Raw genomic sequence first — 23,336 nt, 5'->3', positions numbered from 1 at the left:
GTGGGCCCTCTTAGAACACCAGTTTTCCTTACCAGTACTAGAGTCCACCCAGCATTAATTTCTCAGATCAGGAGAAGAATGCTGGAAGAAGTAAGACAGCAGACGACACAGTGTTTGGGGAAGGAGATTCTTTAATGCAAAGAGCCTACTTACTGTGTAGTGTCTGTGTTTCTTTGTGTATTCAGCTGTGTCTGTCTAACGACCTCTGGCTATGTTTGTGGATGGATGTGTGCAACGTCTACGTGGGATTTATGCATTGTTAGAGAACTGCTCTCCATATGGCAAAAATAATAGCCACCAATTAACAGCTAATGTGACCCCGAGGAAGTACTTAACCTTTTGAGATTCTTTAGCTGTGAAATGGGGATAATAATAAGAATTACTTCTTTGCAACTTGTGATGATGCAGTAAGATATTTTTTTAAAGTACCTAAGATAATACGTGGCACGTAATGCTTGCTAAATAACCGAAAAGTACTGTGACTATATATTGTACTGTCCCTACGCAGAATTTTTTCAGTCCTCATGCTAAGTGCATCACAAATATTCACGCCATTAATTCTCACGATTACACATAGGGATTGTATTACCTGAGTTTTACAGATGGGAATGGCCTCAACGAAGCGGAAAAGCTTAAATGCTGGTTCTCATCATTCCATTTGTATCCAACACCCTTTTAGAAATGAAATGTGGTCAGTCTCACGTCCAGGAACCAGGCTGGCAATGTCCTGTCACAGACTCACCACCCAAAGTGGGGTTAACACATACACTTTTGTCCGCCATGTCCCTCAGGAGGCAGAACCCCCAGCAATTCTCAGCAGATCCGCAATGTGGCAACTTGACTCTAAATCAGAACTGATATTCCTTGGTCTATGAGAGCTCTGACCCCCTGGCATCCTCCTAGACCCGGACTGAGCTACATTAGCGGCCTCTAAGAGTTTCTGTAGCTCAAGAGCCACCAACAGGGCCTCAGCCTGGTTTCCAGTCATTTTACTGACCGCAACCCCAAAGAAAATAATTCAAGAGTCCAAGTTCTCGATTTAGGCAGACAGTGGGTTCAAATCCCGGCTCTACGGCTCACTGGCTGTGTGACATAATTCCACGTCTATGACTTGTAGTCGTCATTTGCTTTCTGTTTTTTTATTTTTTTAATTTACTTATTTTTACTTTTAAAGAGGAACAGTATTTGCCCTACTAGGATTACATTATCAGCCATGGTTCTTCGGTCATACACGACAGTATCTGGTTCCAGATTGCTTAAGCAGAAAGGAATTAGTTAGGAAAATAGGGAGTAGCTTCCAGGATCTAAGAAGTAGACAGTACAATGTGTCTGGGTAATACCAGCACGTAATATACGTTCCCTATCTGGGCAGCTGTTGTTAAAATTTCTCTCTCTCTCCTCTCTCTGCCTTATTACCAGGAGCTCAGTGAGTCATCCCACAATGTCTTTACAACTTGGGTATCCTGAAAACAACTTCAACACCCACCAGCCAAATTTGCTTCTTCCCCAGCAACAATACACACCACAAATAAAGAATACACAATGGCAAAGTACGAAGGCCTTGGTGGCACAAGCCTCTTGGTTATATTAGGGTTCTCCAGAGAACCTACTGGATAGATGGATGGATCTATTATATCATCTGTTATCCATGATCTATTCTCTATCAACAAGAGATTTACAGGGTACCCTTGAACAACATGGGTTTGAACTCTGCTGGTCCACTTTCCATGGATTTTTTCCCCCAATAAATACAGCACACTGCTGTAAATGTATTTTTCTCTTTCTCAGGATTTTCTTTAACATTTTCTTTGCTCTAGCTTATGTGATTGTACATATAGTACAGCATATAATATATATAACATATAAAATAGGTGTTAGTTAACTGTTAATGTTACCGATAAGGTCAACCGCACACCCTTAGTAGTTAATTTTGTGGGGAGTCAGACTTTTTTACTGTGCGGTCGGTGCCCCCTGACTCCTGGGTTGTTCAAGGGTCAACTCTTTGATAAGGAATTGCCTCACACAGTGTTAGAGGCTGGTAAATCCCACATTCTGCCATCCAGAAGCTGGAGACCCAAGAAAGCTGGTCAGGTAATTCCAATCTGAGTGTGAAGTCCTGAAAACCAATGCAGAAGACCAGTGCCCTGCTTGAAAACAACCAGAAACAGAGAGCAAATTCTCCCTTACCCTGTCTTTATTTATTTATTTATTTTTTCCATGCAGGCCTCCAGTGGATTGACTGAGGCCCCCCCACATCAGGAAGGACAATCTGCTCTACAGAGTCTGTCCCCTCAAATGTTAATCTCATCCGGAAACATCCTCACAGACAAAACCAGTGATGTCTGATCAGGTATGTCAGCAGCCAGTGGTCCAGTCAAGTCAACACCTAAAATTACACAGCACAGTGGTCTCACTCAGGTGCCATTAAAGAAACCTCAGTAGTTCCAAGAGCTTGCATCACTATGCTTAAGAGTCAAAGTCCCAGGAAGAGTCTGCTTCGTTGATATCTGGTCATGTGACTGTCCCTATCCTATAGAGGTAGTAAGAAAAATAATCTGGTGGCAATACCCAGCACATAATATACGTTCCGTATCTGGGCAGCTATTGTTGTAATTTTTATCTCTCTCCTCTCTGTGCCTTATTGTCAGCTCAGTGAGTCATCCCACAATGTCCTTACAACCTGGGTATCCTGAAAACAACCTGCTCAACACCCACCAGCCAAGTTTGCTTCTTCCCCAGCCACAATATATACAATTTAGGTGTTAAACAGTGATGACAGTTATTTCAGTTCTTGCTGTCGTGTTTACCAAGCTATCAAAGTCTTGCCTCCAGGAGACACCAGGCATTATCACTCCATGAAAGTGACACTCCAGGTTACTCTTCCGGACACACCAAGACAGAGTCCCGCCAGCCCCCCTCCCTGCCTCCCCCACTTGAGATGCTTTCAGGTCCTAGCCAGGGAGAAAGGGAGCCTGGAGGTAGGACCTGCTGGGGGCAGAACCTGAGCCTGTACCTTTCGGTTGGCAGATCAGCAATCTTATAAAAAGGCACTGGGCTCTTGCCTTTCTTTGGCCTCAAGGTTGCACTTTGACACTCGTATCCTCTGAAAACATCTCATTCCATTTGTAGTAATGTTTTATTCATATACTAGCTTTGAACAAATGACTGAAAAGATTCCACTTTGAAAGCAATGATCTCTTCGGCTCCCCTAAATACACCTCCTTCCCCTAATTCGTAACGGGGCCTGGAGCAGGTGCCCCCAGCTTCCATCCCCTCTGGACCTTCCACACCTCTACAGAATTCTCAGTAGACTGAAAGAGCTTTGAAAGAGAAGAAAAGGTCAACTCCTAGAGGCCAGGTTTCTAGGAAGGGTCTGTTCTCCCCCTTGACAACACCAGTATCCCTACACATGCACAATCAACAGCATCTTCTCCCACCACCCCTCAAAGTGTTCAGACTTCTCCACATTAGGAACTTTTTTCTTTTCCCCAAGACACAGCCAACTGCACTGGGCTTGTGAGCCACAAGTGAGGATGCAATTCCATGGGGTAGATAGTTCTGCCAACCCTAATTCTTCATCCCCTCTGCCCACTCCTATCTATACCTTTGGCCTAGGAGCTTTTATTTTCTTCGCTAAAGGAGTAAACAAATAATTTCCCACTCACCTCACTCAGGTTCAGCCAGGGACTTTCTTGAGTCAACAGAATGAGGCAGAGGGGACATCGTGCCTGTTCTGAGATTATACCTCTTGCGATACGTGTGCCTCCCTTTGCTTTTTTTTTTTATCTCTGCCATGCCAGAAGAACATGCCTAGGACATCCCACTAGATGGAGGCCCCATGGAATGGGGCAGAACCCCTGCAGCTAATCCCTGGCCTGACCCCAGCCAACCCACAGAACTTGAGCTAAATAGATGCTTCGTGCTGCATACCGTTGAGTTGCTGGAATTCGTTATGCAGCAAAATTGAAAATTCATATTTGGTTTCTACACCCTATCCTGCCACTTTATCCTCATACGGCCCTACTCAGAGCTGCTGCCTTAACTTTTACAACCAGGGACTGACCCGGATGATTCTTAAGGGTCGTTTTGGCTCTGAAGTTATTCAGTTTCTTCTCCAGACCCCCAGTAATCCCATTCATGGACCATCCCCTCGTATCCCTGGGTTGAGCATTTGGTACATCGTATGCTGTGATGTGCGGAGGTGGCTGGCTCTCCCATTTGCTGCGAGATGCAGACGGGGCAACTGTGTCTTATTTATCACAGTGATAGCAGCCTCTGTCTCCATGTAGGCACGTATTAACTTCTCGGTTACTGTCTGTTGTGGAAACGATAAAAGGGCAGAGGGGACCAGCCAGAGCCACATCCAGATGTCACAGGCATCCACCTTCCTTCCTCAAGGGCAAACGAGTGTTTCCAGATGAACTAGACTACCTGCAGGCTAGGCTTTGCTCGGGGGTGACTTGATCAATCAGCAACTGCTTCACTTAATTCATCTCCAGCCTACACATTAAATGCACATGATGTGTCAAACTACCTTTATATTTTCATTTAGTTATTTGTAATCATCTGCTATCTCCTCGACCAACTACAAAAAGGCAATATGTGAAAATGATAAAAGCGTTCTAGAAGGAGACCTTGTCCAAATTAAGTCTCTCTAGCTCTTTATCTTTAATGCCCTAAGTCACCTCCCTGTCAGTGTCTCGGGCATTGCCAACATCATAAAGCTATTTCTTGAACATACAAGCAAATATGCACCTGTCATCTCATGCTACTGTCTTTTTAAGGTAAGCACAGCATGTTTTCTCATTATTCTGGATTTTACCATTTCTTTTTTTGAAAGGTTTTGTTTATCTTACAGAGAGACTGAGCAAGGGAGACATGAGCAGGGGCAGAGGGAGAGGGAGAAGCCAACTCCACAGCTGAGCAAGACCCTGGGATCATGACCCGAGCTGAAGGCAGATGCTTAGTCAACTGACCCACCTTGGTGCCCCTGAATTTTACCATTTTCACTTAAATTTCCTTAAAGGTAGTACCATATTTGGTAGACATAGCTCTATCTTGATACCTTCAATGCTGTATGGAATTCCATTTTATGGTTTAACTCATACTTTAAGCAGTCCCTATTGTGAGCATTAAGGTCATTTCTAGTCTTTGGACCAAACTCATTTGACCAAACTCTGGCTCACCTGGGAACAGCCAAGTGGGCACTTGGCCAAAAGGCCAACTGGGAGTGACATTCACACTTGTACTCCACTCATCAAACCTGGAACCCGAGAGGTGGGACTGTATTCATCAGTTGAACAAGTGTGGTAAGAGGGCAGCTCCCTGACTTCACTCTTGTAAAAGGCTTAAAGAGTCCTCTGAACCTAACACTCAGACCATCCCAGGGATCAGCTAAGTGAGATGACCAGAAGCCACCAAGAACTACCACAGATACCAACTACTCAGAAGGAGTAGTTAATTACAAAGAGGCAGACCAAGTTAGAGCTACTGAGTAGGGAGCTAGAAGAAAGGCTGGGACTGGAGAAGGGATCAGGAAGAAGGAAGGGAGCCCAAGCCATGAAGGACCACCACTAGAGAGAAGAAGATGCTGAGGTGGAGGGGACAGTGATGCAGAGCATTAGCCTCTGGGCAGGTGGGGGAACCACAGAGGGTCAGTTCGAGGGTTTCCAAAGTTTAACAGAGAAAGGGAAAAGTGAATGGCTGCAAATAGGATTGTGCACCTCTGGGGCAAAAATGGAAAACTTCTTAATATTTTTTTTCCAAAATGTTTTAACTTTTCTCAAATACAGGAGAAAAGCTCTTTTCCCCAAACTCTTCTCCTTCTTCCTATATTCCCGTGTCTTTAAATACCCCAAACATGATAATTTTATGAGCAAACCACATTATACATAATACATTTTTATGTTTCAAAGCTTACAAAGTGACTTAAGTTCCATAAAGAGTGTTAAAATTAAAAAAAAAAAAAAGGAATGCATATATTTCAGTTTTCCCACATTGCTGCTTCATCTGCTGTCCTCCATCACATTACATTTTTTTTCCCCCTTGGCTTCAACATATTGGGAACTTTTCTAACTGTAACCTCAAACTTCCTTCCCAGAATGACCTCTACTTTTCCCAAGCCAAGACCTGGAATTGGATTCCATTTGCATTTCTTGTTTGCAGAGTGACTTCCAGGGAGTCACTTTATCTCTCTAACCCTTGGTTTGCTATTTGGAAAATAGAATCAAAGATACTGCTTATGCCACGTTGTGATGATTACTTGCTGGGTGTTAATAGCTGGTACAGCTCTTGGCGTGCATGAGGTTGGATTCATGTTCTGTTTCCTCTTCCTGATACCGATCAGAAAATGCTCCCTATTATCTCAAGTCAGTTTATCTAACAAGAGCCTTGTTCTTGTTAACCTGGGTGGAGTAGAAATTAGGGGAGATAATAAGGAACCAGAAGTCAGGAGAAGGGACCGAAAGTGGATCTCAAGCAAAAGAGGTGACACCAGGAAAAAAATAATTATCATTCTTCTGTCATTATATGGGAGAAGACAGGTCTTTTGGAAGAGGCAGGGACATAGCTCTAGGATGACCAAATTTGCCTGGTTTTCCTGGGACTAAGAAGAGTCCTGGATAAGGACTTTCTGTGCTAGACCCAGGAAAGACCCAGGCTGATGAGGACAACTTCATTCATCCTAGGTCTTGAACTGGTGGAAATTAGGAAGGACCCTTTCCATGTCCATGAAGGACTGGGTGGGCTTACTGTGAATGGGATGGCTGAGTAATGTCCACTTCTTTCTAGAGAAATACTTAAAAAGTGCAGAGATAAGGGAGGTAATAACCAGGGAGAGACTCAACTACTCTAACTGGCTGAGAAAGCCCCCATCTTCCCTCTGAAATCCACCTGGGTTCCTAAAGAAGATTCAAATTCGATTAAAAAGGACACCCTTAACCCCAAACAAAGGCAAAAAACCCTCCATCAGAGCAGCCAAGAAGCCATACCGTCCAAATGTCCTCAGAAGCTCCAGAGTAAGGTAGAGTTCCCCACGAAGAAAGAAGTAGAAGAGAATGAAAATATCCAATAGGGTGTGACTCCAGGAGAGTTCCCAGAAACTCCATGTAGGAAGATCATTATTGATATGGTAAAATAATTGGGCATTTGCCTTTGACCACTCACCAGTTCTGTTTTGGTGTTTTTCAAGCCTCTCTTACCCACTCTGGGGGCAGAGGTGCTGAATGGCCCCCTGTCTGGGATATGAGCAACTCCTAGGGGTGCCCAGCATGTGCAGAGCTGCCTCAAGAGTGGTTCTGCCCTCCCCAAATTGACTCTTCTTTTGAGTTCTGTCTTTTAAAAACATCCAGCCCTTTATCCTGCTGCTTCTCTCCACAAGAAGTCCTCTGCAGTGACTGTCTTCGTAAGTCGGAAGCCTAGAAGAACCACCCTTCACTGGGGAAGGGAGAATGAGATGATATTCTCTGGCCTAGCTCTTGGACCCTGAAGACTAGGGTCATCAGCACATGAGTGATTAGAACCTCCATCCAAACACCAAAAACTCCATCTTCTCTCTTTCAAGGGACTGGAAATAAAGCCACAGCTAGGGGCAGGCAGGACCATCTTGGTTCTTCGGCCCTTGGACCTGCAGTCAAATGTCGATCTGGTTCTCCAAGTAATCTGGGAAGGAAGAAGCTGGTTTGGGCAACGTGTGAAATGTTATCACCCTGATAGAGTCATTGTTATGTCTCAAGCATGTCCCCAGAAATACATCTGACCGAGACGCATGCAGATCACAAATACTGTCCTCCTGAAATCCAGGAGGGAGGGAGGATTTCCAGTCTGCCTATTTGATGGCATGCATATTTCATGACATTCAGAGTGAATGGAACTTCTGGACATCTTCCAAGAATCTCAGACTCTCTGGAGCCAAGAGTCCCATCATGCATTTGAAGGGACGAGCTGTTTAACTTTGAGGCGAAAATAACTCTGGTTTCTCTTTACCCATCAAAAGGTTTGGGAGACATGGATGGGGGAGATCAGCAGGGACATCCTCAAACAGGAATGTAAGGAAAATCATTACGTGAGTATCTGGTACCTAAACTACTTGGCCTTAAGGTAACCGTCCACTGCTTTGCAGCAAAAAGAGACATTCTCAATTGCCCTTGCCTGCTGACATAATTAATGCTTTATGCTTCCTTGTGAAAACTCCATAACCTTGTTAAAAAGGATAACAAGGGGCCTTTTCTCTCAGGAAACGTGCACCTCATCTAGCTCCAAATGGTCTCTGTGCTAACGACAACCACAGAAACTAAGAAGATCAACATTTTCATCATGTTTTCCTACAAATTTCATTCCACTTGATTTCCCCAGCCATGTTCATGTCCCCAGTTTTCAAGTGAGGAAACTGAGGCTTGGTAGTCTTCAGATTTTGAGGTCAAGTTCCAAAGTTTAATGTCAAATTTTAACGTGAAGAATCAAAACCCAATTTCTTTTCTCTACTCATTAGGGAGAGACCATCATCACCAGTCAATGAGCTCTGTGTTTTGTGCCCTTTCTTTGGTTTTTTTTATGCTTCCACCACCAGATTAGCTTCTTGGTGGTCATTGGCCCAATTGTCTGAAGTCTGAGCCAGTGCTAGTCACCAGCCAATCATCATGGACACACACAATTAACTGTGGGAAGAAGAAGCTTATTGTTCTTGATTTGGAATTCTAGTCCTGCTTGCTGAGGCATCTTCCTTCTCCAGAGGTCACTTTCCCTCTGTAAAATGAAGACAGTAGGAGCCCTGTCCCCTGGCTTTGTTGTGAAGGATCAATAACTGATATAAATACTCGTCTGCTCATTACTAATTGAGCTAAAGAGGGCAATAATTGTAAAGTCCTTAGAGGGAGCCTGGCACATAGTATGTGCTCAGAAAAATGGTGCCTGCCCTCTCCTCCTGGAGTAGGATATTCTACTTCAGTTTTATGGACTAGCATAAAGGTGAATCCCACCTTTGGTTCTGGTAACTTCTCATACGTTTGTTTACTCCTCTTTTGATTCTTTGCATGGGAAAAGCTAATTCCTCAATGCTGATTCCCACATAGAGACAACTTCCAGTAGTTACCTTGAATGTAATTAGGCTAAGTACCCCAATCAAAGGACACAGGGTATCAGACTGGATTAAAAAAACAACAACAACAACAAGAGCAATTGATATGCTATCTGCAAGAAACCCATTTTAGACCCAAAGACACCTCCAGATTTAAAGTGAAGGGGTGGAAAACAATTTACCATGCTAGTGGACATCAAAGATGGGGTGGGAAACTTTATATCAGATAAATTAGATTTTAAGCCAAAGGTTATAATAAAAAGGATACTATATCAAACTAAAAGGTCTGTCCAACAAGAAGATCTAACAATTTTCAGTATCTATGCCCCTAACATGGAAGCAGCCAATTATATAAACAAATTAATACCAAAAATCAAAGAAACACATTGACAATAATACAATAATAGTAGGGGACTTTAACACCCCCCTCATTGAAATGGACAGATCATCCAAGCAAAAGATCAACAAGGAAATAAAGGCTTTAAATGACATACTGGACCAGATGGACATCACAGATATATTCAGAACATCCCATCCCAAAGCAACAGAATACACATTCTTCTCTAGTGCATGTGGAACATTCTCCAGAATAGATCACATCCTAGGTCACAAATAAGGTCTCAACCAGTACCAAAAGACTGGGATCATTCCCTGCATATTTTCAGATGACAATGCTCTGACACTAGAGCTCAAACACAAGAGGAAAGTTGGAAACAACTCAAATACACAGAAGCTAAAGAGCATCCTACTAAAGAATGAATGGGTCAACCAGGAAATGAAAGTAGAATTAAAATTCATGGAAACAAATGAAAATGAAAACACAACTGTTCAGTTCAAAATCTTTGGGACACAGCAAAAGCAGACCTGAGGGGGAAGTATATAGCAAAACAAGCCTTTCTCAAGAAATAAGAAAGGTTGCAAATACACAACCTAACCTTACACCTGAAGGAGCTAGAGAAGGAAGAGCAAAGAAAGCTTAAACTCAGCAGAAGAGAAATAATACAGATCAGAGCAGAAATCAATGAAATAGAAACTAAAAAACAAAACAAAACAAAACAAAACATATCAATGAAACTAGGAGCTGGTTCTTTGAAAGAATTAAAAAGATTGAGAGACCCCTGATCAGACTTATCAAAAAGAAAAGATAAAGGACCTGAATTAATAAAATCACGAATGAAAGAGGAGAGATCACAACCAACACCAAAGAAATACAAACAATTATAAGAACGTATTCTGAGCAACAACTATACACCAGCAAATTTGACAATCTGGAAGAAATGGATGCATTCATAGAGACATATAAACCACCAAAACTGAACCAGGAAGAAATAGAAAACCTGAACAGACCCATAACCAGTAAGGAGACTGAAGTAGTCATCAAAAATCTCCCAACAATCAAGAGCCTAGGGCCAGATCCCCCCGCCCCCGAGAATTCTACCAAATATTTAAAGAAGTGTTAATATCTATTCTCCTGAAACTGTAACAAAAAACAGAAATGGAAGGAAAACTTCCAAACTCACTTCATGAGGCCAGCAATACTCTGCTCCCCAAACCAGACAAAGACCCCATTAAAAAGATTTACAGACCAATGTCCCTGATGAACATGGATGCAAAAATTCTCATCAAAATACTAGCCAACAGGATCCAACAGTACATTAAAAGGATTATTCACCACGACCAAACAGGATTTATTCCTGGGCTGCCAGTATGGTTCAACATCCACAAATCAATCAATGTGATACAATACATTAATAAAAGAAAGAACAAGAACCATATGATACTCTTAATAGATGCTGAAAAAGCATTTGACAAAGTACAGCATCCTTTCGTGATCAAAACTCTTCAGTGTTGGCATAGAGGGTACATATCTCAATATCATCAAAGCCATCTATGGAAAACCCAGAGCGAGTATCATTCTCAATGGGGAAAAACTAAGAGCTTTTCCCCTAAGGTCAGGAACATGGCAAAGATGTCCACTATCACCACTGCTATTCAACATAGTACTAGAAGTCCTGGCCTCAGCAACCAGACAACAAAAGGAAATAAAAGGCATCCAAATCAGCAAAGAAGAAGTCAAACTCTCATTCTTTGCAGACAATATGGTACATTATGTGGAAAACCCAAAGACTCCACTACAAAATTGCTAGAACTCATACAGAAATTCAGTAAAGTGTCAGGATATAAAATCAATGCACATAAATCAGTTGCATTTCTATACACCAGCAGTAAGAGAGAAGGAAGAGAAATTAAGGAGTCAATCCTATTTACAATTGTACACTAAATCATAAGATACCTAGGGATAAATCTAACCAAAGATGCAAAGAATCTGTACTCAGAAAACTACAGAATACTCATGAAAGAAATTGAAAAAGACACAAAGAAATGGAAGAATGTTCCATGCTCATCGATTGGCAAAACAAATATTGTGAAAATGTCTATGTTACCTAGAGCAATCTACACATGTAATGTAATCCCTATCAAAGTATCATCAGTTTTTTTCAAAGAAATGGAACAATGAATCCTAAAAATTAGAATCAAAATTTATTTCAGAAAAGACCCTGAATAGCCAGAGGAATGTTGAAAAAGAAAACCAAAGTTAGCAGCATCACAGTTCCAGACTTCAAGCTCTATTACAAAGCTGTCATCATCAAGACAGTACGGTACTGGCACAAAAACAGACACATAGATCAATGGAACAGAAAAGAGAGCCTAGAAATGGACCCTCAAGTCTATGGTCCACTAATCTTCAACAAAGAAGAAAAGAATGTCCAATGGAAAAAAAGAGTCTCTTCAACAAATGGTGTTGGGAAAATTAGACAGCCACATGAAGAATGAAACTGGATCATTTCATTACACCACACACACAAATAGACTCAAAATGGATGAAAGACCTCAATGTGAGAGAGGAACCCATCCAAATCCTTGAGGAGAACATAGGCAGCAACCTCTACAACCTCAGCCACAGCCACTTCTTCCTAGCAACATTGCCAAAGGCAAGGGAAGCAAGGGCATTGAGACTTCATCAAAATCAAAAGCTTTTGCATAATAAAGGAAATACACAACAAAACCAAAAGACAACCAACAGAATGAGAGAAGATATTTGCAAATGACATATCAGATAAAGGGCTAGTATCCAAAATCTAAAAAGAACTTATGAAACTCAACACCCAAAGAACAAATAATCCAATCAAGAAATGGGTAGGAGGGACGCCTGGGTGGCTCAGTGGATTAAGCCTCTGCCTTCAGCTCAGGTAATCATCTCAGAGTCCTGGGATAGAGTCCCAGGATTGAGCCCCGCATCAGGCTGTCTCCTCAGCAGGGAGCCTGCTTCCCCCTCTCTCTCTGCCTGCCTCTCTGCCTACTTGTGATCTCTGTCAAATAAGTAAGTAAAATCTTAAAAAAAGAAAAGAAATAGGAGACATGAACAGACATTTCTGCAAAGAAGACATCCAAATGGCCAAAAGACACATGAAAAAGTGCTCACCATCGCTCGGCATCAGGGAAATACAAATCAAAACCACAGTGAGATAGATACCACCTCACACCAGTCAGAATGGCTAAAATTAACAAGTCAGGAAATGACAGATGTTGGCAAGGTTATGGGTAAAGGGGAACTCTCCTACACTGTTAGTGGGAATGCAAGCTGTAACCACTCTGGAAAACAGTATGGAGGTGCCTCAAAAAGTTGAAAACAGAGCTGTGCTATGACCCAGCAATCACATTACTGGGTATTTACCCGAAAGATACAATGTAGTGATCGGAAGGGGCACATGCACCCAAATATTTATAGCAGCAATGCCCACAATAGCCAAACTATGGAAAGAACCTAGGTGTCCATCAACAGATGAATGGATAAAGAAGATGTGATACACACACACACACTGGAATACTATGCAGCCATCAAAAGAAACAAAGTCGTGCTATTTGCAACGACTGGGTGGAACTAGAGGGTATTATGCTAAGCAAAATAAGTCAGAAAGATAACTATCATATGATTTCTCTGATATGAGGAATTTGAGAGGCAGGGTGGTGGGTAAGGATGGAATCAATGAAACAAGATGGGATCAGGAGGGGGACAAACCGTAAGACTCTTCATCTCACAAAACAAACTGAGGGTTGCTGGGTGGTGGGGGGTTAGGGATAGGGTGGCTGGGTGATGGACACTGGGGAGGGTGAGTGCTGTGAAGTGTGTAAGCCTGATGATTCACAGACCTGTACCGCTGGGGCAAATAATACATTATATGTTAAGAAAAAAATAAAGACTGGAAAAAGAGGTAAAAGATACCAAAGACATCTCTTTTTTTTTATCCATAGTCCCTTAAAATAGGGTAACCACATAATTTTTCATGTTTTGAAAATAAAAATAAGTAGGTAACTATTTGCCTCCTGAAGGTGCAAAATAGGATGTGACTTTCGCCTGCCTCTTGCAGGTGAAATCATGTGACTTTCATTCCAGCCCCATCCTTAACTTGCTCTGGACCAGCCACACACCCTCTCTGAGCCTGGGTCTCCTGATCTGTCATATTGCATAAACAAACTCTAAGGCCCCGACATTCTACAGGGCTCCCCACTCCTCTGAGGGTGGCTAAGGCAGAATCAAGTAAGAAGCACAGAGCAGAGCCATCCTATTTCCTTTGGCTTTTGGTAGGGTATCTTGGTGCTTGTGCCCCATACCCCCTGATGCCTAGAGAAGAAATAGAGATGTGTTATTAACTAAAGAAATGAAGATAAATATAGCCCTTGTTGGATTAATATCCCTAGGATTACTCATGTCTCCTTTGAAGTGAAGCAAAGATCATGTGCCGCCTGACAACCACCCATCTGGCCTGAGAAAAGTCGCCATATGGATGGTTCCCGCTAATTATAGTTAAATACTGAAGGGAGGGGTTCCAGTGTGGAGTCTCATCAGATCAGAATTCTCTTGGTTTCCCCCTTTCCAGGAGTTGTGGAAAGGCTGTGTGGTTGCCCTGCTCGTATTTGCTCAGGTGCATTCAGGCAAGCTACCCAACCTGTCCAGAATCCACTTTCTCCAACTCAGAAGTGCAGGGATAATACTGGTCCTCCCTTATGTTAAAAGGAGTTAGCAATACAGCCTCTCTGCCAAATAAAGAGTCAATGAAGATCCTAGATCATGAAGGAATCCAAGGAAACAGGCAATAATTTAATAAATGCGCATTTGGTGGTTCCTATTACGAATCTGAGCCCTTGTTTGGATGTACCAAGATTTATTAAAAAAAAAAAAACTATATATATTTAATATATATATATATATATATAGTTTTTTTTTTTTTTTTTGGCCAATCCCAGGCAAGAAGCACCCACTGAATCATTCTGATCCCAAAAAAGGAAGCCCCCTTGTTGAGAGCATGTGGCAACCTATGGCACTGCTTTCTTAAAATAGTTGATTACTTTCTTTCCCTCCCAAGAGGATGACCAACTTGAGAGATTAGGAATGCATTTCCCACATACGTGCCCTGGGACAGTCACCAAGAGCTGTCAGTTCAGCTGTGGACCAAATGTTGGGGTGGGAATTCAGTTTGGGGTGAGGGGGAGGTAGAATATTGGGATTGTGGATGAACAGTTGTCAGTGCCCTCATTCTGTCTGCATTGCTTTGTCCACCCCTGGCAACCTGGTTGACTAGGTGCAGCCAGCTCTCCCAAACAGCACACCATCAAGGCTAAGACTACTCTCCCATGGAAGGGGAAGCCACCATGCCCTTGGACAGTAGGTAGACAATATACATAATTATACTAGAACAGGTGACAGAAAATTCACATGGCCTTCTTGGCATTCCTTAATACACCCACTCTTTTTTTTTTAAGATTTGTTTATGAGAGAGAGGCAGTGCACACACACACACACGAGGTACACAGGGAAAAGGAGAGAATCCCAAGGACAGACTCCATGCTGAGTGTGGAGCCCCAGGCGAGGGTCAATCTCACCATCCTGAGATCACAACCTGAGCCAAAACCAAGAGTCGGATGCTTAATTGACAGTACCACCCAAGTACCCCTAACTGACCCACTTTTTAAAAAAAGATGTGGCCATAAAAAAGAATTCTCTTCTAAAACAAAAACAACAATAAGCGCATGGTGGTAAGTGACAGGTGATGTCTGATTCTAGAGTTTGGAAGACTACAAGGTGTGGAAGGAATGGTAACAAACTGAGGAGTATGTGCCCTGTTTTGAGAATGCCTCGAAGCTGCCAGCCCGTGATTACCATTTGCCAGGGACCCTTATCTTGCCAGATCCCCTCACTTTTCCAGAGGTACTCTTAAGTCAGGTATCCATGTGAAATACTCTGATTTTTTTCTTGACTCAAATCTTCATTAAATACTTGAAGCTTTTCTACTATTATTTTTTAAAAACAAGCACAAATCTTTGTTCCTGCTTGGATGTGAGCCAAGTACTTTTTGCCAGCTAAGGGAGAGAGCTCATCTAAAATGACACTAACACAAAGGAAAGCAAAGCTGAGAGATGATGAGAATCCGAGTCCTTTGATGTCCTTTGAACCTCTGGATCCAGCCACACCTCCAATTTCCTATCAATGACACAGCTTAACAATTTCTTCCTTTTGCTTAAGTCAGTTTGAGTTATGGTTCTTTTCCTTGCAACTGGAAAAAAAAAACCCTCATCAATAAAAGGACCTCAGGGTCCTTCAAAATTCACAGCTAGATTGTTCCGTGTGAACATGCCAAGGATCTGTTATCATTTGAAATGGCCAGAAAGGGCGTGCCTGGGTGGCTTAGTAGGTTAAAGCCTCTGCCTTCGGCTCAGGTTGTGATGCCAGGGTCCTGGGATCGAGCCCCATATCGGGTTCTCTGTTCAGTGGGGAGCCTGCTTCCCTCTCTCTCTGCCTGCCTCTCTGCCTACTTGTGATCTCTCTGTCAAATAAATAAATAAAATCTTTAAAAATTTGAAATCTTTAAAAGTTTGAACTTTAAAAGTGGCCAGTAAGAAAGTGTGTAGGGGCCAAAGTAAGATGCACAGGTGCAAAGAAGGTGTATTACAAAGAGCCCAGGGCACTTTCCTACAAGTTCATTGCTTTACCTACAGGCAATAGTAAGCCAGTGAAAGTCTTGGGAAGCGGCCCAAGCTTTCCCCACTTTGGGATCTTTATTTGGGATTTTGACTTCTCCACTAGATTTTTTTTTTTTCCTGCTAGTTGCTCCCAGAGCAGTGGAGGGGTTTCCTATGTGATGGGGTGGAGTGAGTGAGCCTGCATTTTCTGGACTCCTAACCGTTCTGAGCCATGCTGGAGACTGATTTGACTGGTCTGTAATCCCCAGGTGAATCTACACCAAGCAAAAGCTCTCAGCACTTTGAATACATGATGCAATAAAGCCAAAGGCATGATATTACAAGAACAAATGGCACAATATTTTCCTAAGCATTTTTAGAGTTCTGTTAGATTTGAGAACCCAGCAATTTAATAGGTGGGAGAACTTTCATCAGACTTCAGAAAGTACATATATAATTCATGGCTACTTAGTACATGGAATTGCAGGGGGAGATTGTAACCAGAGAGAGATGCAGCATGACAAAGTACAAAATAGCTTCACCTGTCACCCTGCTGAGCCTCCTCTTGCAATTTATGGGGACTGTCAGCCACTAACAATCTAAATAACTCATTTCCATGCCAGAGACTATAGCAGAACCAGATCAATTCCATGTTGTGACTTTTTTTTTTTTTTTTTTTGTAATGAGGACACAGCCTGGTATGGTGTATCTCAGAGCAGGAGCTGGCATGACTGAAGACCTAATAGGTACTTTAAACCATACTGGTTTATTTTTTCACAAGTTTATTTTTTCACAAAGTTCACTCAAGAAGTGCTGAGATGATACCAGTTGAGAAAGAAGGATGGAAAACTGTTGTTATGTCTCATATCCCATAGGGCTCTGGGGTCAACCCGACTTGGATTTGAATCCTGACTTCCCTCCAGTGACCTCCAATAAGGAATACAAGTCTCTGAGCCTCAGTTTCCCTTCCAGTTAAATGGAGTCAGTGGTAGTCATAGCAAGTTGTAATACCAAGTCTATGTTCCTTTGTGTTTCACTTTTTAAAAATGGATTCAGATAAAAATGTGTGAGTAGTAATCATAGTGGGTTTTATTTTTCCCCTTTGGGATGCACGGGTTGTGTGTGTGTGTGTTGAGTGAGACACACATCGAGAATCAGAGACAGCAAGTGAGTGAGTGAGAAATCAGATACAACTCTGCTACTTAGAGGACCTGTTCAAATTACTTCATTTCTCCATGTCTCATTTCCTTATCTGCTACGTGGAGAGGATTATACTATTTTATCTTTTAGTTCTTCCAGGGGTGAAGGCAATACATATATGGAAAGTGTTTAGAACAGTGCCTGGCAAATAGCGTACTGTATGTCTTAACGCTCCACAGTAATCGTATTATTAATTGAACACTGCTATTATTTCTGTGAAGAATGATAGTGATAATAATTACTCATTCAATGCAGAGGGTTATGAGATTTGAGGAGGAAAATGATGAAGGGTAGGGAGACTTGGAGGTTATTCCTGGCTGAAATTATGTTCAACTTTTGTTTCTACGTTTACAGAATGGGGATGACAATTTCTACCCAGCCGGTGAAAATGGCATTAAAATAAGACCCTGGTGCACCAGCCCGGACTACAGAGGCTGCTGTGATGACCTCTCATTTTACAGAAGAGGGATTAGGGTAGATTAAGACATCTTCCCACAGACACACAAATTATTTGGCCAGATGTCTTTCCCAAAATCCTTTGCCCTCTTCATTCTCCAGATACTGTCTTCCTCAAAGGACCCTGGGAACATGTAAGGGCCGGTGGCGGTCTTTGAACTCTCATATCCTGGGAAGTGCCCTATGAATTGTTGTAATGGGTATTTGGAAGATTCTGTCCAGTTCACCTTTCCCGAAATCTTCCCTGAGGTGGGCCCTCAGCAGCCAGGTTCCTAACATGTGACCCCACCTCCTGTAATAAGACTGGGCCTGGGTTGGGCACCTGATCCAAGCGGGGCCAATCAGATCCACTCTCTGAAGAGCTGGGAATTGGAAGAGAACTCGTTCCTTCTAAATCCTTCACCGCAATTCAGTTGGAATGATCTTTCGGAAAGGCAATCACCCTCTCCAGTTTCCAACACATGTGTGTGGTGCCTTATTCTTGGAATAAGAACGTGTTTAGACCGGCTTTAGACATGTGGACCTATAGCGCCTCATCTCTCACGGTATCACGTTTCTTTTTTGTGCTGCAGCCCTGCTGGCCTTCACTGACCCTTAAACCGACCATGCTGCCATCGGCTATGAGGTCTTTGCACCTGCCCTTCCGTCTAGCTGGAACACCAGTCCCTCTACCCTCCTCTTCATCTTTCCAGGACCACTCGGAGGGTTACGTTCTCAAGGAAATCTTCCCTGGTCCCCACTAGTTGGGCCAAACTTGTCCCCTGTGGGCTTTCATTGCACTGGGTGTGGTCCATCCTAATGCTACCCACAGCTGTGATTATGCATCTGTATGTGAGGAGTTGACTATGACCCCACGTCCTAGCAGTCTCCAGGCTCTATCAGCATGGGGATCATCTTTACTTTTGTTCAATTTTATATCCCCAGCACCTGGCACATGCCTGGCTAGTAACAGATACTCAGTTAATACCCACCAAGCAAATGAACAGGCACCAAAGGTAGGCAGAGCCAGAGTGCAGATACGTACAGCCCTGCTGCTAGGATTCCAAAGCTGTCCTGGTCCGCACCCCCTGCCCTTCTGGAAGGCTGCTTTTTCTCATATTTTTCTCCAGATTCAAAGACATTCACCATGATTCCACTGAATTCTTGTGTTTTGTTTTCTGTCCTATGAGTGGGGCTCTCCTATCTGCAACCCCGTGAGACCTTTCAGGCAGTTGTAAGGAGATGAAGATTGAGAAAATCCTGAGGGTTTTCTTCTTCCAGGGTGACCCAGCATGAGGACCCACAGCACAGGCAACAAAGATGGCCACAGCTCAGAGAAACGTGAAGGATGTTTGTAGTTTTTCCTGCTCTCATTCATGCTGTTGCTGGGCAGACTACCCAGCCTTGCCTGGAAGCACCACTTCACTTACTCCTCGTTCTGCTGGGTCTCACCTTCTGTCCTTGTAATGCCTTTCTAGACTTCTGTATTCACCTCCCCATTTCTAATACTCTCTCCTCCCACAGAGCCAGTTTGAGTTCCTCAGTGACTTAGGCACATGCAAACCTTTTCTTCTAGGAGATACAGCATTGAAAGCCACATCTGAGGATCCTGTCTATAGGGAAGAGAAATCTTGGTTTATCTTGAGCCTTTTAAAGTATCCCCAGCTCTTCCTGTCTACTCTGGATTCAGTGTGTGTGTGTGTGTGTGTGTGTGTGTGTGTGTGTCTGAACCCAATCAACTTTCACCCAGTTGTCCAAACCAGGACTTAGAATCCAGGCACCACTCTGCTTCATCCCTTTCCCTGGCTCCCCACTCACAGTCCAACCCACTGAGTTCATCCACCCTTCCACCTGCTACATATGTCTCCAGTCCAGCTGCTTCCTCATCGGCACCCTCACTGCCACCATCCTAGCCAGGCTTCCATGATCTCTCTCTCTGTCCAGGATAACTAGAAGGTTTCCAATCCCCTCCTTGCCCCCAGGCTTGGCCCTTGCTTACTGCTCGTCTTCCCAAACACACTCACCTTCCCAAACATCAGTTCACCTCCTCTTTACTCAGTATCTCAATTCCACTGAATACTGTGTCCCACCTACAAACATCACAAATGCCAGCTTCTGATTCCGTGACCACCAACTCCTATTCTTTCAGCTCGAAGGCAACTACATCCGAGACCATAATCCTTCAACTTCGCCATGACTCCAGGCCATTCACACCACCACCTTCTCCAGATTTGTTTGCCATCCCCAACTACTCTTCTCTCCTGTTTGTATCCTGATCTCATGGTGCATCACTTGCAACTGCCTGCTTCCAAAGGCCTACTTACACAATATCCCTGACTCATTTTCTCTCCATACCATATTTGCTTGGCAACCCAAACCCAACCCTAGATGCAGTGAGCCATCTGCCTTCTGTGTTACACCTGAGCTGCTAAAAACACCAGAGAGAAAATAAATCCAGGATACTAGTTTTACATCTTACAGTGTTTTTCGCCTGAGCTTACTTGCCTGCTTTCCAGTCTAGCTTCATAAGGTTGTTGTGAAGATTAAGAGTGAATATACTAAAAATTGATTAAAGTAATACCTGGCACATAAGAACTCAGTCAATGTTGTCTATTGATAATATGATTATTGTTATTCTTGTCATTGTCATTAACCCATTCTTCTCCCCTCTGATGACCTTACCTTATACTTAATTGAGGAACTGGAAAATTATAAATGAGAACCCCCTAATCTTGCTATCGTCAACTCTTGAGACCTCCTAATAGCCCTACTGATCGCATTCTTCTCTCCACAAAGCCGGTTCCTTAACAAGTGGTCCTGATCTTATATACTTTTGCTTTCTCATGACCTGTCCATTTTCCCAGGTACCCCTTTTATCTCTTGTACCATAAAATAAAATGCTAGATATCATCTGAACTAAGCTATTAAGCCACACACCTGTGCTCTGGACAGTTCATTAAGTCAAGAATTTAAAGCATGATCCACAAAAATGGCACTGGGTATCTGGCCTCTAGATGAAAAAAAGGCTAGGATGAAAACAAGCATCAATTGCTTGGCGGTAAAAAAAAGAAAATCCTATAATTAATGTCCTAGTTGATTCACAGATTTGTACCCTGAAAGCCATTTCCTTCAGAATTGCAATTCATTATCCCAGAGCAATTTAGCTCTGGTGCTTACATGTCTAAAAGTTTAAGAACCATCCAGACAGAAAGGCCAACTGAACTAATTATATTAGGCATCATGATCTTTAATTAGATCAATAGGAGAAGAGCATCGGTACACATCTTGGGAGGTTTTTGCTACATTGCTTGCTCTCTCCAAGGAACCCCAAGCATCAATATTAATCCATAGGAAAATGTTCAGAAAAACACAGCAGATTAACAGCAAGAGAAAGGATAATTTGGATGAAATTAATCCTTGTTGTCATTGTCCAGAAACAATAGTTGGCTTATGAGTCCAGGGAATTGAAGACCATGACCTTTTCTGCCAAGCCTTAGGGTCATTATTAGACTTGGAGCCCATGGCTTTCAACCCATTACCACTGGTGGAGACAAATGACATTCCATCACTCATAAGTACTTTTCCATTCTCAGGAAAACCCTACAATTATTATACTTCTCATGATATCACCCAAGAAATTCACTGAGTATGAATCACAGAGCAGAATCAGAGCTTTCCTAACTCACTAAGTTCAGGAAAGACCACAGAAGGGAATGATGGAATTGGAGACTTGGCCAATAGGTCTGTATTTGGTTATTATTTAGATCTTGGTTTTACAGTAATTCATATTTATCCTACATGTCTATTCACATATATATGGATTCAGAACATAAATATATAGAGGAAATGGAATACGCTCCCATTCATGGCATGTTATAATTATCATCCAGTGGTAGGAGCTCTTTTCATTTGTATTTCCGATTTTTCTCTATCAGGTACCCACACTAGTGCACAAAATATATATTCTTCAAGTCACCTTTCATATTTTATACACATTTAAAATATACCTGTACCCTTGAAAAAATATGGCCTTTGTGTGTGCATGTTTTACATTTACATAAATGGTATTATGCTATAAATCCCATCTTGTTTCTTACCTTCTTCCATTTCATTAGGCTTTTGAAATTTACTCACACTGCTCTATAAAAATATGGCATTCAGATCTCTGGTTTTCTTCTACTCCCTGCCTTCCCTCATTGACTCAAGAAGTACCCAAGGATCACCAAAAAGCAACCAGTTCAGCTAGCTTTATATATGAACAAGGAATTAAAGGTTTACTTTTCTTCAAAAAATAAAAATAAAAGAATAACCAAAGGAAAATCATGTGTTTTAGTTCTTGAACTTCTTTTTAGTTCTTTTTTTGGTGGTATAATAAAAGGTACTACCAGAGATGTGTTTTTGATTCCTGGTTCAACCAAATGAAATGAGTGAAAGCTGCCACTTTCAAGCATTTGCTGTGCATCAGACACTAGGTCAGGCACAAAATTCTTATTTAATTCCCATAACAATCCTTTGAGTTGGGAAACATTATGTTCATTTTATACAAAGAGGATACTGAGGCTAAGAGATGCTCTGTAGCTCGCGTGGGATACCAGAGCTTATAGGAGGCACAATTAGGGTTCAAATGCACATGTCCTTGTCTGTCCACAACCCAACCCCAAGTGTAGTCACACAGTGCAAGGCCAATCGTCCAGATATCTGCACCTAAATGTCTTTGTCTTTCACATAATAGTTCATAGACAATGGCAATTTAGAGGAGGTGGAAGAGGAAGCCTGAGAACACCTTTCAAGGGGGCATTGCACTTCTGGACAAAGAAAAGATAGAAATGTGGACTTGGCTAAAATCCTGTAGTAGATTATCAAAGAGTGGTATAATTTTATGCATCTAGATGCCATTGACTAACCTAAAAGGCCTAGGTCATCTCTAGAGGAGTATTTTGTACCTAAAAAAGGAAATAAACTCATCACAAGGAACAAATCCCCAGATATCCCAACTGTGGCGTGTGCCTCAATGACACATTATACACAGATACTGAAGAGGGGACAGACACTGCTGAATAATGTCTTTCTATCAGTGGCTGTTGTGATAGGATTCATTGCTGACTAGTTGTGGGAGAGAAGACTATTACTGGGAACATTTCCATCTTATCAATATCCCGATTATTGAGGATTTTTATAAGATTTTATTTATTTGGGAGAGAGAGAATTGCACACACACATGAGTTGGGAAGGGGCAGAAGGAGAGGGAAAGGGAGAATCTCAAGCAGACTCTCCACTGAGCAGAGCCCCCCAGGTGGGATCGACTTCACCACCCTGGAATCGTGACCAAAATAAAGAGTTGGATGCCTAACCGACTGAGTCACCCTGGTACTCAATAAGGATTAGCAACCCGCTTAAACTTGCTTGAGCCAGCCAAAAAATAATAGTAATAAAATAAAACATATTGCTTCCTTTTCATTATCTCTGCTTTGTCCTACTGCTTCCCCAGAGCTCCCACTTTTCTTTCTTTCTTTCTTTCTTTTTTTTTTTTTTATAATTGTGGTAGGTAGAAATATGCCTACCCAGAGATGTTCATATCTTAATCTCCAGAACTCATGAATGTGCTACA

Source organism: Mustela nigripes, chromosome 11, assembly GCF_022355385.1.
Source record: "Mustela nigripes isolate SB6536 chromosome 11, MUSNIG.SB6536, whole genome shotgun sequence".
Lineage (NCBI taxonomy): Eukaryota > Metazoa > Chordata > Mammalia > Carnivora > Mustelidae > Mustela > Mustela nigripes.
Note: the sequence above shows the minus strand (reverse complement) of the source record.